Below are 16,756 nucleotides of genomic sequence, written 5' to 3' on the forward strand. Positions count from 1 at the left end.
ATTATAGAAGCCATTTTCAGCTTTACTCCTTTGCTTCAACGTGAGGGAAAGTGTGAAATTTGCTGCACACATGCATGTTCTCATAAAAGCCTAAATAATGGTGGAAGTCAAGTTTGTATGTGTCCAAATGCATAAAGACAGTATATTAAAATATAGAATAAATCACCTGAAAGAATGAAGCAGTGTGGAGGTAGGTTGAATTATGAAACCCAAAAAGGCATTGTATTTTTGCAGTGATCTTAGCCACTAATCTAGATTTCCAGGTTCTGTGCAATTATTAGCACCCAAGCAAAGGAGAGCATGTGTGCCTATGAGCCTCAGCACATGACAGGTACACAGAAAACAGAGTTACACAAGGGAAGTTCTGGGGGTGCAACTCTTGATCATATGCACATCCGATTATAGCTGATAATCTCCCACTTTGGAAGGCAGAATGCCCAGTGTTTGTTTGCCTGACCTTGAGGGTTTTCAGACTATTTCAACAGAACAATGGCATTAAATGTTCTAGTGCAATCCATTAGCAACCCCTCTAATACTGTCTATGCTAATGGCTTGTTGACTAAGACCTAGTAGTAAATCCATCCAGGAGGAGGTGGCCCCTGGGATGTTGCTGTCAGTGGAACTGGATTAAATCATGGTGGCTCCAGGTAAAGGAAATGACTCAGGTTTACACTCTAGCCTGTGTTTTTTCTCCTGTGTACAAGTCCTCAGATGTAGAGCCCAGAGGGCAATGATGGCAAACTTCTCCAGGGACATGGAGCAGGCACTGGTGACAGGAGCCAGGGCATCAGAGCGTCCAACTCAAGTGATAAACAATGTCACACTGAATTATAAACACACACACACACCCCACACACTCACACAGTATTTATATGCCTGACTCACACTTCCAGTTTCTACTTAACTCAGCCTAAAGCACTGAAAATTCATTGAAGATGTTGACTTTGGTTGTTCTCTTCCTGGTCCTGCATCTTCCTACCTTACTGTGTATTTTTGATAATGAAGCCTGCCTTCACCGAAGGAGCACCAGTGTGCACAAGGATGGAGATGTGGTGATTGGGTGTGTTTTGTCTCTTTATTTCTATGTCTACTATACTGGTATATTTGATATAAGGCCAAATAGAGAATTCTATTTCATGCAGTAAGTATCTTCATTTGTGTTTTTCTTCTGCACTTTAGGATAGGTAATGACTGGGGATCTGTGACTAGGGATAATGACTAGGGATGCAACAGTATTCTCTGTGGTGCTATTCTGTTCTGCCCACTCACATGTGCACAACAGGCCTGCCTGTTTTTTCTCTTCTTTTTACAATTTTCAATGTGGGAAGCAAATACTCTTTTAGCTTGCTTGTGTGCTTAACTTCTTGTTCTGACTCTTGGATCCTGAGAGGAACCCCTCTCTCCACCATATTCCATGGACCATGCCCTTCCTCCTACCTAGATGCCACTGCATGACATTAGTTCATGTTCTTCATCACAATTGAACTCCTTGGATTAAACTGAATGCTAAGAGCCTATTCCCAAATATTTCTTAATTTAATGAAGAGTTGCTGAAGTTTCTCTATGCATAAATTCCTTATATTCTTACATTTTGTCTTCTGGTATTTCTAACTCATGTGCCTGGAGGAATTGCTTCCTGTAAATATTCAGTTACTATTTCAAATAAACTTTACGGAGTTCCAGGACTCCTAGTGTTAAAAGCTGGACCTAGAATAAGGGATGAATCATCTGTGAGATTTCCATCATCGATGCAGTTCTCCCTTATTTGGAGTGTTCATATATTTTCTCTGTTCAGACACTATATTATCAGGTCTCATGCTAAACATGTAAGTAAATAATGACTTTTCCAAATGATCAGAGAATTCTAAAAGTGACTTGTTCTTTTGTAAGAAAAGAAGATGTCATTGGAACAATGGCAGATTGCATCTTAGAGAAGATGCTGGCCCTACAGTGTTCCTCTAGCACCTGTCCATGTGAAGGGTTAAAATTAAATACGAAAAGGTCTTCCTTTGTCTTAACACAGTGCCACAGCCTTTTATAAAAGTTACATGTTAGGATGCTTGGTGCACAACCTGATAGGAGCAGAAACTCACTGTTTTCCTGGACAGCTCCCAAGGAGTTTTATTCTTTACACGTCTGGAAGATGCAGACATATTCCCTCACATGTTTGGCCAGGTCTGGGCGCTGCAGAATCCCTGCTTCTTGTCATGCACAAAGACAAGATATTGCCACTTTGGTCCCACCTGGATTTTAAATGGTTTCACTGGCAGAAAGGTTTTCGGATCTGAGCCATAGTGAGGACACTGCCCAAACCCTTCTCACCCAGATCCTGAAAATGATAAGAAGGTAGTACTCGGCCCTGGAATTGGAACTTCAGAAGTGGAAGCTCCTCTAAACTGGTGATGTAACTTTTTTGTGCTTTCTCATACTTCTTTTTATTTTTTAGGTAAGTAGTGTTATTCCTAATGGAATGCTAATTTCTGCTTGTTTCTTCAATTTTTTCCCCCTCCTAACTTGTGAATATTTCTTCTTTGGATTACAACTCGAGAGCAATATGACATGATTCTGATGTTTACAAAGAAATATTATTTTGAAAACTTTTTCAATGAATATTCTCTTGATACATAATTTCTTTAAGAAGCTTCCTTCTACAATGTTCAGAGAGGATTGCACTTTGTCAATAGCATGTTTACAGCTTTCTTAACAGAAATTTCTGAGGAAAGGAAAGGTGGAACAATTGTCTGTGCCATGAATCCCTGGAAGGAGGGTGAACTTGTATTCCTGACCTTCACCTATCCTCCCTGTAACTCATTGCTTTATTTTTAAGGCAATATTTGATTATAAGCAATTTCAGTTTTACATTTATTTTTATCTGTATTGATCAAATTGAATTATATATATTCATAGAGACAGTGTTATATGCCCATAGGTATTTACATGATCTAATAGTTAAATCAAGTAAATCAATGCATTCATCACCTGGGTATTTCCTCATATGCATGAGTGTTGATAGCAGTTTTCTTTGGAATACATTTTATTTATGATATCAAAGCAAGATCATTTGCTTAAAATTAAGCATTTAAATACAAATGGATGACTTGGTACTGAGTAATATATGTACTTCAATAAATATATTTATTTTCTCCTTGAAATCCATGAGAATCTTTAAAATCACAACATTTTCTAAATCCTTACTTAGTTCAACTCAATGCCAAATTTTATGTTTAATATATATGGCAGGTCATGCTAAGTGGATAACAAATATAACAAAATGATGAAGCAAGAGACCCAGAAATCTTGTAAGGCCACTAAGCTACTTTATGTGAACTTCACAAACATGATTCGTCTAATTCCAATTAACTTCTAAAAAGTTAGCCTACTCGTATCATTATATTCATACTTGGTTTCTAATTATATGAGTTTGTGGAAGCAACCCAAGTATGCAGGTCATAAGTGGTACGAGTCTGGACTGGAAGATTATTGATTGAGTCTTTTTCCTAAGGACCTCTGTGCTCTCTCTGCAGGTTTACACCCAGAAACTACCAGAACTACCTGGCCTTCACTTTTGCCATAGAAGAGATCAACAGGAGTCCTAAGCTTTTACCCAACATTTCTCTGGGCTATGACTTCCATAATTTCATTTACAGTCATTGGAGGATACTAGAGAATATCTTTATGTTGCTCACAGGACAACATAAGATCCCTAATTACACATGTAGGAGAGAAAGCAAGTATGCAGCAGTACTGACAGAAATGCCATGGGGAACCTCAGCTGAGACTGGCCCACTGCTGGAACTCTACAGAATTCCACAGGTGAGGGTAGGTGGGACAGGGAATGAGGGAAGCACATCCATAGTGCATCAACTCTGTAGATCATGAAGGGTTAAAAATAAGACTGGGAATACTGGCAGCTTTCAAAGGGTATAATCAAACAGAGTCTGTACACAGAAGCTTCGTGGGCTTCACACAACTTCTCTTATTTGTTTTTTATTGGGACAGTGAGGAGGGAAAGAGAGAAAGAAATATGATTCTGGGATGTCTGAGTAACTCATTTTTAAAAAAAAAAAGTCTCCTGAGAAAGATGTTAAGAAACTTGGGAAGAACAGTGTCTCTTTTTACTCCTTGTAGATGTTAGTACATTTCAGCATGACCACTGTGCTTTCCATCAACACATCAACATGTTTTTCAATTTTATTTTCCTTTAAGGTAACCTTTGGCTCATTTGATTCTACACTGACTGACAGTGTCAAGTATCCTTCACTCTATCAGGTAGCTCCAAGGGACACATATTTGGCCCTTGCCATGGTGTCCTTGATGCTTCATTTCCGCTGGACCTGGGTGGGCCTGCTCATCACAGAAGGCCATAAAGGTCTTCAGTTTCTCTCAGATATGAGAGCTGAGATGGACAGGAACAGAGTCTGTGTAGCCTTTATGAAAATGGTTTCAACTGCAGCTGTGTCATATCTCTCAGCCTTGTATAAATATGATATCCTGACTGCAGATACCTCATCAGTCAATGTGGTGGTCATTTATTATGATACTGATAGTATAAATGATGTGAACTACAACATAGTACAAAAGTTAGTGACATGGAAAGTCTGGGTGACAAACTCACACTGGCATGGTGAGCTGGATGGGAGAAATTTCATACTTGACCCATTCCATGGGACTCTTGCTTTTTCACACCATCATGAAGAGATTTCAGGTTTCAAACATTTTGTCCAAGAAGCCACCCCCTTCAAATACCCAGAAGACACTTATCTCTTTATGTATTGGTACAAAAATTTCCACTGCTCCTTCTCTGAGTCGAACTGTGCATTGGAGAACTGTATACCTAATGCCTCTCTAGCTTGGTTGCCTCTGAATTGTTTTGACACAGCCATGAGTGACAGGAGCTACAATATATACAATGGTGTGTATGCTGTGGCCCATGCCCTCCATGCAATGCTTTTTGAAGAAGTACAAAGGCCATAAATGGAAAATAGACAAAGAGTGATGTTTCCCCCCTGGCAGGTAATGTGTCTTCCTTTGGATGGCATGCAGTGTCATCAAGGTGTCCCTCTCAAGTTTTTCTATGTGTTTCACCCAAGAATATTTGAATCATTTCTATAAAATATGTGACACTGTGGACCACATTTATTGTTAAGAGGATAATTCTTGAGGTTAGTAAAAATGATCTCAATCGAGGAGTCACTGGCAAGGAGAAACAGAAGGTCATCTCACTGTTTCTGTCTATAGGATGTCCAGGAAAAACCCATGAAAATGTGTTCCATGATTTTCTTATAGACACCTGGAAAACCTATACTTAGTTACTAAAGTAAATGGCATTAGAACTGATTTTGAATGCAACTAAGTTTTACTTAATTCTGCAAACTCTTAAGGTACTGATCAACTCATCCTGTAGGTAGGTGCTATGGGAATAATCAGATAGACAGTGACATTCGTGGGTTTTAGAAAATTTGATACCACAGTGGATAATTCTACCTAATCCAACTGCAGACCTTATTTAAATGGGTTTGTATGGAATATATATATGAAACTGACTGACACTTCTTGAACATGAAATTTTGGTCCTTAGATATGCTTGTGCTCCATTTCAACAGATAGCAGTGTCAAAGCTGCTTTATGCAAATGGTATTAATGACACTAAGGAATTTTCCATCACCTATATTTTCTGTCTTTATCCTTGAGCTCTGTTCACACAGGATGGTTTGTTGCTCTTAGCTGCATCCCTTTCTGAAGAACATTCAGTTTTCGAATCCTGCTGGAGACCAAGCGAACTCAAATGACAGAGATAAACTGGATTCAGAGTATGACATTCTCAATGTTTGGAATTTTCCAGAAGGGTTAAGACTTAAGGTTAAACTAGGAACATTTTCTTCACATGGTCCACGTGGCCAAAACATGACTTTATCTGAGGATATGATAGAGTGGATCACAGGGGTTACGGAGGTATGTTGATTCTATTCATGACACGCTTTTTTAAGCACAAGTAAGATAAAAATTGTGGTAGGTTTTGTGTTCCCAGTTCTGCTCAAGCAATGGTCATATGTGGAAATTGAATAACTAAATTTTTAATTTTAAAAAATTGTTTATAAATGTTCTAAAAAGGGGGAAGGAAATGATTTTGCTTAATCATATTTTTGTATATATGTTTCATACTATGAAATAAATTTAGCAGGCAATTAAATAGCTTTGTTTATGCATGTGTTCAAATAGAATTTATGCTTGTACCTCTGAAAAAGTAAGTTAATATCTAAAAAGTCACAACCATATATTTTTCTTTAGATTCCTTGCTCAGTGTGCAGTGAGAGTTGCAGTCCTGGATTTAGGAAAAGTCCTCAGGAGGGAAAGGCTGCCTGTTGCTTTGATTGCATCCCCTGTTCAGACAATGAGATCGCCAATGACACAGGTAGGAGCATGTCTTGTGGAAACATTTATACTCTGTTTTATATATACTCCATCTGTCTGGGAATCAGGAAAAATTCTTGCAGAGTACACTGCCGATAAATCTTTCCTGCACTTATTAAGGTTTTTTTGAGTGCTATTGCCTGGTTGCAAATCACATTTACCCCTTTGAAATGCACTCTAATTCATTTTTTCTTTTGTTCCATTCTGATTAATATTTTTGCTTTGCTAGGTATTAACCTCAAATGTGTTCTATCAATGATCTATATTCCCAGCTACTTTTATTGTTGTTATAGCACAGAATATCACTAACTTCCTCTGACACCCTCAAAAATTCAATATTCCTCTCTCAACCCACTAATTCTCTCTGGAGTAGCACTTATGCACTGCCACACCTACTGACACTGGATTATTTTTATGGTCCCATTAAAAGCATTGTGTTTTGAAGACAAGCCCTTTCTCATATCCCACAGCATGTAAGTCTCATCTGCATCATGAAGTTTAACATGGAGCATGATTAAAGCCAACTCCTTACAACCTTAGGAAACACAAGGATATTAGAGTCAAGACAATGTCAGGCATCCTTGATTTTCTGGTGGCTGACCTTATTTGTCACACAAGGCAGGTACTCAGAGACAGCGAGTTGTTTTTGGAGATAGGGTGATGCCTTTGAGGTATAAAATTCTTGTAACACCACACAATTTAATTCTTATGATTTAATCATTTTCCTAGTATGTGTAGGTGAGTGGTGAGACAGACTATAGCATAAGTTAGAGTTTGTGCTACAGAACTGCAAGGATGATATGCACACAAAATAAGGGATTCAAAAAGTAATACTATATACATCTTGGGAAGGTGTCATAGGCAGTTTCACAGAGATTGTAGCTTTAGTGTCATATTAGACACTAAAAAGAGGTGGCATAAATCCTTAGGATTACTAGAAATGGCAAAAATGACATATTCATGATTGAAGGAGTAGTCAAATAACCTAAAGGACAATACCATGTTATTGAAACAGATAAACTGAGGATGAATTTTGAAACATACTGTATAAAATTTATAGTAATCCAGTGATAATAACTGTTCCATACCATAAGTACAAATTTGGAAATATTTAACCTACTTATAATTCATGACATTATCGAATCATCTTCTCACTGAATATTTTCAAATTTGGTTTCATGGCTGTCACAATCTTTTTAAAAATTTTTATTTAAAGAGGAAAAAAGCAAAACAGAAAAAAAGGTAGAAACAATACAGAATTTAAAAAAAAACAGTAAGAAATCACTGGTTGATAAATTACACATTGTCCTCTTAGAAATAGTTGTTCCAGCTACAAAATTAAAGCATACAAAGTGGACATTCAAACAATGAGACTGAAAACAGTTCTGTTCAAAGTTCCAACAAAAACTTAGTAATATGTTTGTCAATCTTACACACTTAAACATACATGCAGTTATATCCTTTAGGAAACTTTCTTTTCCACACTTTTATACAATAGCAATTACATATTTTGGGTTTTATTTCTCCTGCACTTATTACTTTTTACACAAGAGACACAATATATTTATAAATATGTTTCTTATTTATTTCACTTATGAGGATAGTCTCAAGTTGACACCATTACCTATGAAGGCCTCAAGATCATCCTTTTTTATATCTGAGTAATATTCAATTGTATAAAATTACTACATGATTCTCATCCACTTTGTGGTTGATGGGCATTTTGGTTGTTTCCGAGATTTACCTATTACAAATGGTGCTGCTATGTACATGGGTGCACATATACAACTGTGATATGATCTTTTCAGTTTTTCTGGGAAAATACCCAGAAGGGAAATAGGTGGATTGAATGGAACTTCCAATCTTAGTCTTCTGAGAAGTCTCCATACTGATTTGCATAGTGTCTACACCAGTCTAGAGTACCACCGAGAGTGGAGAAGGGTTCCTTTTTACCTGAAGCCTCACCAACATTTGTTATCAATTGATTTGTTGATGGCAGTCATTCTTTAGGGAGTGCGATGAAATCTCAATACTGTTTTAATTTGCATTTCTTGAATGACTAGTGATAGTGAACATTTCTTCATGTATTTATTTGCTATTTTGTATATCTTCCTCTTAGACCTACATGTTCATCTCAGATGCCCATTTTTTGGAGAGGGTCTTGGAGTTTGGGGGACATGATGATTTTCAATTCTGTATATGTTCTGGATATAAGTCCTTTATCTGAGGGGTTGCTGTCTAAAATTCTTTTCCATTCTGTGGGATTGCTTTTCACTCTGTTGGTGATTTCTGCTGAAGTGACAAAACTTTTCACTAATATGAGATCTCAGTTTTTGATGCGTTGAAGTGTTTCCCATGCAACTTGCATTTTATTCATGAATTCTCTGCCTACCCCCATCTCTCCAAGATTTCTACCTACCTTTTTTTCCCAGTAGATTTAGTGTTTCTTTTTTAATATGTAGGTCTTTGATCCATTTAGACTTTAGCTTTGTGCATGGTGATATGCATGGATCTAGTTTCAGTCATTGGCATGTGGAAAGGCAGTTTTTAAAACATCACTTATTAAAGAGGCTATCCTTCTTCCAGTGAACTTGTTTAGACCCGTTTGACAATATCAGGTGGCTGAGTGTCTTTGTAGTTGTGCTTGCATCTTGTAATCTGTTGCATGATCGTCAGGTCTATTTCTTTCCCAATACCATGTTGATTTTATCACTGTGGCTTTGTAGTGTAGTTTCAAGTCAGGAATTGACATACCTCATGCCTTGCTTTTGTTGCCCAGAATTGCCTTTGGAATTCTAGGTTTCTCCTGTTTCTAAAGGAATTTCAGGAGAGTTTTCTCTAGATCTGCGAGGCATGTTAATGGTATTTTGATTGGGATTGTGTTAAATCTGTATAAGAGTTTTGGGAGTACAGCCATTTTCACAATGCTGGTTCTTCCTAGCAAACAGCAAGGAATATACATCCATTTTCTAATATCTTCTTCAATCTCCTTTGTTAGTGTGGCATGATTTTCAGCGTAAAGGTCTTTTACAGTCTTAGGTTTATTCCTACATATTTCATTCTTTTGATGCTATTGTGAAAGGTGATGTTTCCATAATTTCTCTCTCAGTGTGTTTTTGTTTGTGTACAGGAATGCTATTGATTTTTGAATGTTGACTTTGTATCTAACTGCACTGCTGAATTTGTTTTTTACTTCCAGCAGTCTTGTAATGGAGTTTTTTGGGTCTTCTATATAGAGTATCATGTCATCTGCCAATAGTGATAATTTAACTTCTTCCTTTCCTATCTTTATTCCTTTTATTTCTCTCTTGTCTGATTTCCTTGGCCAGTATTTCCAGAGCAGTATTGAATAAGAGTGGTGATAGTAGACATCCTTGTCTAGTTCCTGATTTAAAGTGAAAGCTTTCCATTTGTGTCCATTTCGTATAATGTTGGCTGTTGGTTTGTCATAGATGGCCTTCATAAGACTGAGGTAGACACCGTGTATTCCAAGTTTTCAAGGATTTTTTTCCATGAACATGTGCTGGACTTTACTGAAACCCTTTTCTGAATCTATTGAGATGACCAAGTGGTTTTTATTTTTGGCTCTGATGATGTGGTATATAGCATTTATTAACTTGTGTATGTTAAGCCATCTCTGCATTCCTGGAATGAATCGTACTTAGTCAAGATGTATAAACTTCTTGATGATTTGCTGCATTCTATTTGGCAGTATTTTATTGAGAATATTTGCATCAATGTTCCTTAGTGAGACAGGCCTATAATTCTCCTTTTAGGTTGGGTTTTCCTCTGGTTTTGGTATCAGAGTAATACTTGCATTCAGGAATGATTTAGGGAGGATTGCTTCATTTTTTATTTCACTGAAGATTTTAAGGAGTATTGGCACCAATTCTTCTCTAAATTTCTTGTAGAATTCAGCCGCGAATCCATCAGGACCTGGGCTTGTCTTTGTTGCTATGTTTTTTATTACATTTTTAATTTCAATAGCTGATATTGGGTTATTCAAAATTGCTATATCTTCTTGATTGAGGTTTGGTAGTTCATACGTTTCTATAAATCTGTCCATTTCTTCTGTGTTTTCCACTTTATGTGTGTAGAGATTTTCAAAGTAGGTATTCATGATCTTTTCAATTTCCATGGGATCGGTAGTAATTTCCCCCTTTTCAATCCTTACCGCATGAATTTGGGTTTTTTCTTTCTTTTTCTTTACAAGGTTAGCTAAAGGTTTGTCAATAATGTTTATTATCTCAAAAAACCAGCTTTTGATTCATTAATTCTTTGTATTTTTTCAGTTTCAATTGCACTGATTTTTGTTATAATCTTTACGATTTCCTCTCTTCTAAGAGATGAGTTTAACTTGTTCTTCTTTGTCTAAAAATTTGAGATGAAGTATTAGGTTGTTTATTTGTGCTCATTCTACTTTCTTAACATGACAATTTATTGCTATATATTTCCCTCAAGACCACTTTCATTGCATCCCACACATTACAACATAGTGTTTCTGCATTTTCATTGAATTGTAGGTACTGCTTTGTTTCTTATTTAATTTCATCTATAGCTCACTGGTTGTTCAGAAGGTTATTATTTAACTTCCATGTATTTATGTTAGTTTTGCAATTTCTTTTGCCATTAATTTCTAATTTCACTGTACTCTGTTGAAATATTATGCATGAGATAATTTAAATACCTTTGCATTTACTTGAGAATGTTTTTTGGAATAATTATAACATATGGTCTGTTTTGGAGAATGTCCCATTCATAACTGCGAAGAATGTATATTCTGATGTGGTTGGGTGGAACATTCTGTAAACATCTAGGAAGTCCCATTGCTCATGTGTATGATTCAGTTCTATTATTTCTTTGCTGCCTTTTTTCTAGTTTTTGTGTCTCTTTGTGAGGGGTGTTAAGGTCTCCTGTTAAAATTGTGTACTTGTGTGTTTTGTTTCTTATGTCCATTAGTATTTGTCTTATATAGTTGGGTTCTCCTGTATTTGGTGCATATATATTTATAATTGTTAGTTTTTCCTCTGGAATTTTTCCACTAATGAGTATCTATGATCTTCTTTATCTCTTTGAAGCATTTTAGGCTTGAATTTCATGTTGTCTGCAAATAAAATAGTTACTCCTACTTTTTTCTTGGTTCCTGTTGCGTGGAATACTTTTTTCCATGCTTTGACTTTTAATCTATGAGGCTTCTTCTGGGTCAGATGTGTTTCTTGTATACAGCATATTGTGGAATCATGTTTCTTGATCCATTCTGTCAACCTGTTTCTTTTGATAGGTGAATTGAGGCCATTTACATTTATGGATGTAATCGATATACACTGGCATGACTTTGCAATGTTATGTTCCAGTTGTTCGCTTTCTGCTTCCCCTCCTTGTTTTATTGCTTGTCCTACCTGGTGATTTCTTTCTGTTGCTTTTCTGGAGGTTGTAGTCATTTTTATCTCTATCTAGTATGTTTTTCAATCCTCTTTCTAGGGTTTGTTTGGTGGATATGGATTTTTTCAGTTGTTCTTTTTCATGTAAGTGTCTTGTTTCCCCATTAAATTTGAATGAAATTTTCTGGGTACATCTGTCTGGGTTGAAAGTTGTTTTCTTTCAGTGCATGAAACAGCTCTCTCCAAGCTCTTCTTGACTTGAGGGTTTGTGCTGAAACCTCTGCTGTGATTCTAATGGACTTTCCTTGATAACTGAATTATCTTTCTTCCAACAGCTTTTAGTATTCTGTTTTTATGTCGTATGTCTGGGTGTAGATATATATTGGTTGTGATTGTTTGGTGCCTCACTTATTTGTATATCAGATTTTTCCCCATGTTTGGGAAATTTTCTGCTATTACTTCCGTGAATGTTTTAGTTATGTCATTTGCATTGACTCCTGCCAGTGCACTGATGCCTATTAATTTTATATTGTTTCTCTTGGCATTGTCTTGAAGCTATTAGATTATCATTTCATGCTGTTTTGTTATTTTTAAGAGTTCTGTCCTTTCCTGATCACTAATTGTGATTCTTTCCTCAACGTCTGAAGTCCTCAGCTTCATTTAAACAGTTTTGCCAGCCCTTAAGAGAATTCTTTGTTTGTTGGATGTCTCTCTGGGTTTGTTTCATGAATTCTGCTTGTTTTCCATCTTGTTCATTCAGGTTTCAATCCGTTTCACGTGCTCCTGTACTTTCTGTTTATGTATTTCTTCTCTAGCAGTGCTGAGCAACTCCCTTACTAAGGTTATTATTTACATGAGAGCTTACTTCTAATTTGATTTCCTCTATATACTTATGGAGTTGTTTTTTTATTTCACTTGCTTCTTTTCAGAGATTGGTACGTTTTGATTTCAAAATGTATTTAGTATGACTTCAGATGTTTTCTGAAATACATCAAGACTGACTATGTACTGTGTCACATAGTGATTTGGAATCTATATTTCCTATAAAGTATGGGAATATGGTACTTTTTATAAAATGTTGTATGTGCACATATAGAGAATAATGCACCCACTAAATCAGTTAATACTTCTTGCATGCATAATTGTTAATCATACATAGAGTACAAAATAAATGAAGGCACATGTTAAAAATCATGTGCAACTGAAAATTCTGATAGTTGAAGCTAATACTACACTGAGACAAATATTCATTTTATATTACCTATACTTTTGTGCACTCCTATATTTAAGTAAAAAAGCTAAAGTTCTGCATTTGAAATATTCATTACACACTAGAAAACAGTAAAGAAAATTGAATACAAAGAAGTGAACATTGGGATTCAATCTGAAGGCAATAATTAAAAAATTAAGACAGAGAGAAAATGAACAGTTAAATGTGATTCTGGTTAGAAAAATGACAACTCTGAGTACAATTCATGAAAAAGAGAAAGAAAAATGTAAAGCTAACATCAAGACAGAAATTTCTCCATTAGTACCATTACATGGAAAAATTTTCTTACAGAAAAATAAGTAATTTCACATCACTCTATGCCTTGAAATCCTTAAAATCATAGGAAAACAGCAAAACAGCCCTAAGAGAAAAAGTAAAAGTCTCCATAGCAGTAAAGTATCTCCATAGTACCATGTCTGTAAACCTATAGGACCTATAGTGTCACATTTCACTCCAAATATTTGTTGATTAACAATATTAGCAGGAAATGCATGAGCATTAAAAATATATTAGTACTGAACTCACTCTTTCTGAGCAGAGGAAGAGGAAAATCAAGTCATTTTGTCAGGAACTAAATTGTCATACTCATAGCTGATACTGTGCCTAGAAGAAACAAAGTTTCACAGTCTACTTTCCTTATTAAAGTAAATTCACAAGTGCTGTTCCAAATTGAGTTATATATTTCAGGACGGTAGACCATGAGCAAACTCAGTTTATAAAACACAGTTAAAGGACTAGCTCCTAGTAAAATAAAAATAGTGCTTCTAAATGGTAATATATAACAAAGTTGGACATCACTGTAATTTAAAAACTACAAGATTATTTGCTACCAAATGAGTTGTAGGAGAACATCTGTAACTGCCCCCCAGTATTGGCGTTTATCCTATAGCATACTGTACAATTTGTGTTTAATTTTGAAAGAAACAATGAGAGAACAATTTTCACTATCACACTTCTACCACACTCTACATCACAGTCAGTGCAACGAAGGAAACACACACAAAAAAGGGAGAAACTTGAATGACAGATATTTCCACTGAGAGTAATTTTTAGGTATAAAAATCATGTAAATAAATAAAATGAATTTCCTGGTAATGGAACACAAGATTATAAGAAAATGAAACTTTGTTTCCACACCTTAGTCATAAAGTGCTTATAAATAAAACTTGGAAAATTGATTTGTGTAACTTTTTTTTTTGTTACCAGGAATCAAGTTCATGACCTAAAGTTTGCCATCAGCCAGTTATAACACTGAGCTAAATCCCTGACTGATTTTTGTAACATTTTAAATTCATTAAATATGGAGTGATACGTCCTGTAATGGTTTTGAAAGATACTATAATTAAATTATTGAAATATTCTTTTGACAATAAAAATTAAATAAAATTAGAAAGTATGTTCATAGATGGATAGGCTCAATAATGAAACAATTTCTCTTTCAGCATTTCTTCATAGTTATTTTCCTGGGACATAACAAGCATGCTGGATACCTAATATGAGATTGTTCATTGAAAATCTGGTCAATGATTTATAAAGTTTTGATATAGATGAAATAAGTGACGTAAGAGAGGTAGTAAAGTTGCATCCTTTATTACCTTGCAAAAGTAGAAAGTTTTCATGCACATGCCAGACTTTGAAAGGAGAATAAATAACAAACAGCATTATACAAGAGTTATTCTCCATGTACTGTTCTTTTACCTTGCATCTAGAAAGAAATGCAAAAGTGAGGTGTGATGATGTACGGCTGGAATCTATGGCTCTGGGTGATTGAGGCAGGAGGATTTTCTGTGGGAACACAGCATTGGCAACCGAGTGAATTAAGGAGATGCTTTCTTAAAATAATAAAATTAAAAAGGGTTGGGGCTATATCTGAGGGCAACGTTTCCCAGTTGAATCCCACACATTGAAAAAGAAAACAAAAACTTAAAAAATTGATAATTTAGTTCAAATCTAGTAAGTTTCTTGGAATCATTTTGGAAAAAAAAAGTAAATAACACACCTAGACAAGTGACAATTTCAATTTTTGCTAGATATGGAGCAGTGTATGAAATGTTTAGATCACCAATATGCCAACATTCAGAGAAACCACTGCCTACAAAAAGCTGTGATCTTTCTGGCTTATGAAGATCCTTTGGGGAAAGTTCTGGCTGGCACTGCCCTGAGTCTCCCTGTCCTCACAGCTGCTGTCCTTGGGCTCTTTGTGAAGCACCGAGACACTCCCATTGTCAAGGCCAACAACCGGGCTCTCAGCTACACCCTGCTCATCTCCCTCACCTTCTGCTTCCTCTGCACCCTGCTCTTCATTGGCCGTCCCAGCACAGCCAGCTGCATCCTCCAGTGGACCACATTTGCAGTTGTCTTCACTGTGACTGTTTCCACAGTCTTGGCCAAGACCATTACTGTGGTTCTGGCCTTTAAAGTCACTGGAAGAAGGATGAGGCATTTGCTGGTATCAGGGGCACCAAACTATGTCATCCCCATTTGCACCCTGATCCAACTCACTCTCTGTGGCATCTGGATGGGGACAAATCCACCCTACATTGACACAGATGCACACTCTGAGCATGGCCACATCATCATCGTGTGCAACAAGGGCTCCCTCACTGCCTTCTACTGTGTCCTGGGATACCTGGGCTCCCTGGCCCTGCTCAGCTTCACTGTGGCTTTCCTGGCCAGGAACCTGCCTGACACCTTCAATGAAGCCAAGTTCCTGACATTCAGCATGCTGGTGTTCTGCAGTGTGTGGGTCACCTTCCTCCCCGTGTACCACAGCAGCAAGGGGAAGGTGATGGTGGCCATGGAGGTCTTCTCCATCTTGGCCTCTGGTGCAGGGCTGCTGGGCTGCATCTTTGCCCCCAAGTGCTACATTATTTTGTTAAGACCACAGGGAAATAGCTTCCCTGGGTTCAAGGTAAAACACATTCTGGAAGAAAACAAGTCTCCTTAAATTGAAAATACACTTGTACTAAATAACAGCTAGTGCTTGAGGCAATTCTGGATCATTTTCCAGTCTTTCATTTGATGCACTTTTGGATTTACATAATAAATGATGGACTATTACCTTTTCTTTAACAGTCTTGCACTTGTAATCATCTATAACACAGTTTTCAACTGGAATTGTATTCTAGATTTTTGTTCTATTGATTGTACAACCAATATTGTGTTAAATTTTAATTGATTGCATCATTCACTTTTGTTTTCTCCTTGAATTTCTCAACTCTGTTACGAATTTTAACACACTTTTATAGATTCACATTCTTTGGTCACCTTAAGCATAAGGAATTTCTCTCACATTAGTTCTTTAGTATTCCAGAAATTACCCATAATATAAGAAATACTCTTTAAGATGGCAAGGGTTTCCCATGTACCCTTGTTCACTAATCCTTTGATATGAATCATGTATCTAAATGTTGTGTTTGTTTTATACACATTTTATATATAAATCAGTGGCGAAGGGACAGCATCCTGTCTGGCGGCAGTCATGTTGCAGTAGAGGGTGGGCTTTTATAGCCAGGGAGAACACTGCAGCAAGTGTCCCAGTTCATTGGGTTGCATGCAAGAGCAAGATGAGGAGAGGGAAAGGCCAGTCTGCAGCTGGCCGAACCTCCGAGCCCCTCCAGGCGGAGGAGAAGTGGGTCAGGTGCTTCTATTGTCACCAATTCACGGAGGCCATACACTATTTTCAGTGGCTGAA

At 36.7% G+C, this 16,756-nt stretch overlaps 1 pseudogene; it reads left to right on the forward strand.

The window, feature by feature from the left end:
- The first annotated feature begins 935 nt into the window (after positions 1–935).
- On the forward strand, positions 936–16,009 carry LOC100735641 (vomeronasal type-2 receptor 116-like; annotated as a pseudogene).
- Positions 16,010–16,756: the final 747 nt, after the last annotated feature.

This window comes from Cavia porcellus, unplaced genomic scaffold, assembly GCF_034190915.1.
Source record: "Cavia porcellus strain 051 isolate PalLab524CR breed Dunkin Hartley unplaced genomic scaffold, mCavPor4.1 scaffold_17, whole genome shotgun sequence".
Taxonomy (NCBI): domain Eukaryota; kingdom Metazoa; phylum Chordata; class Mammalia; order Rodentia; family Caviidae; genus Cavia; species Cavia porcellus.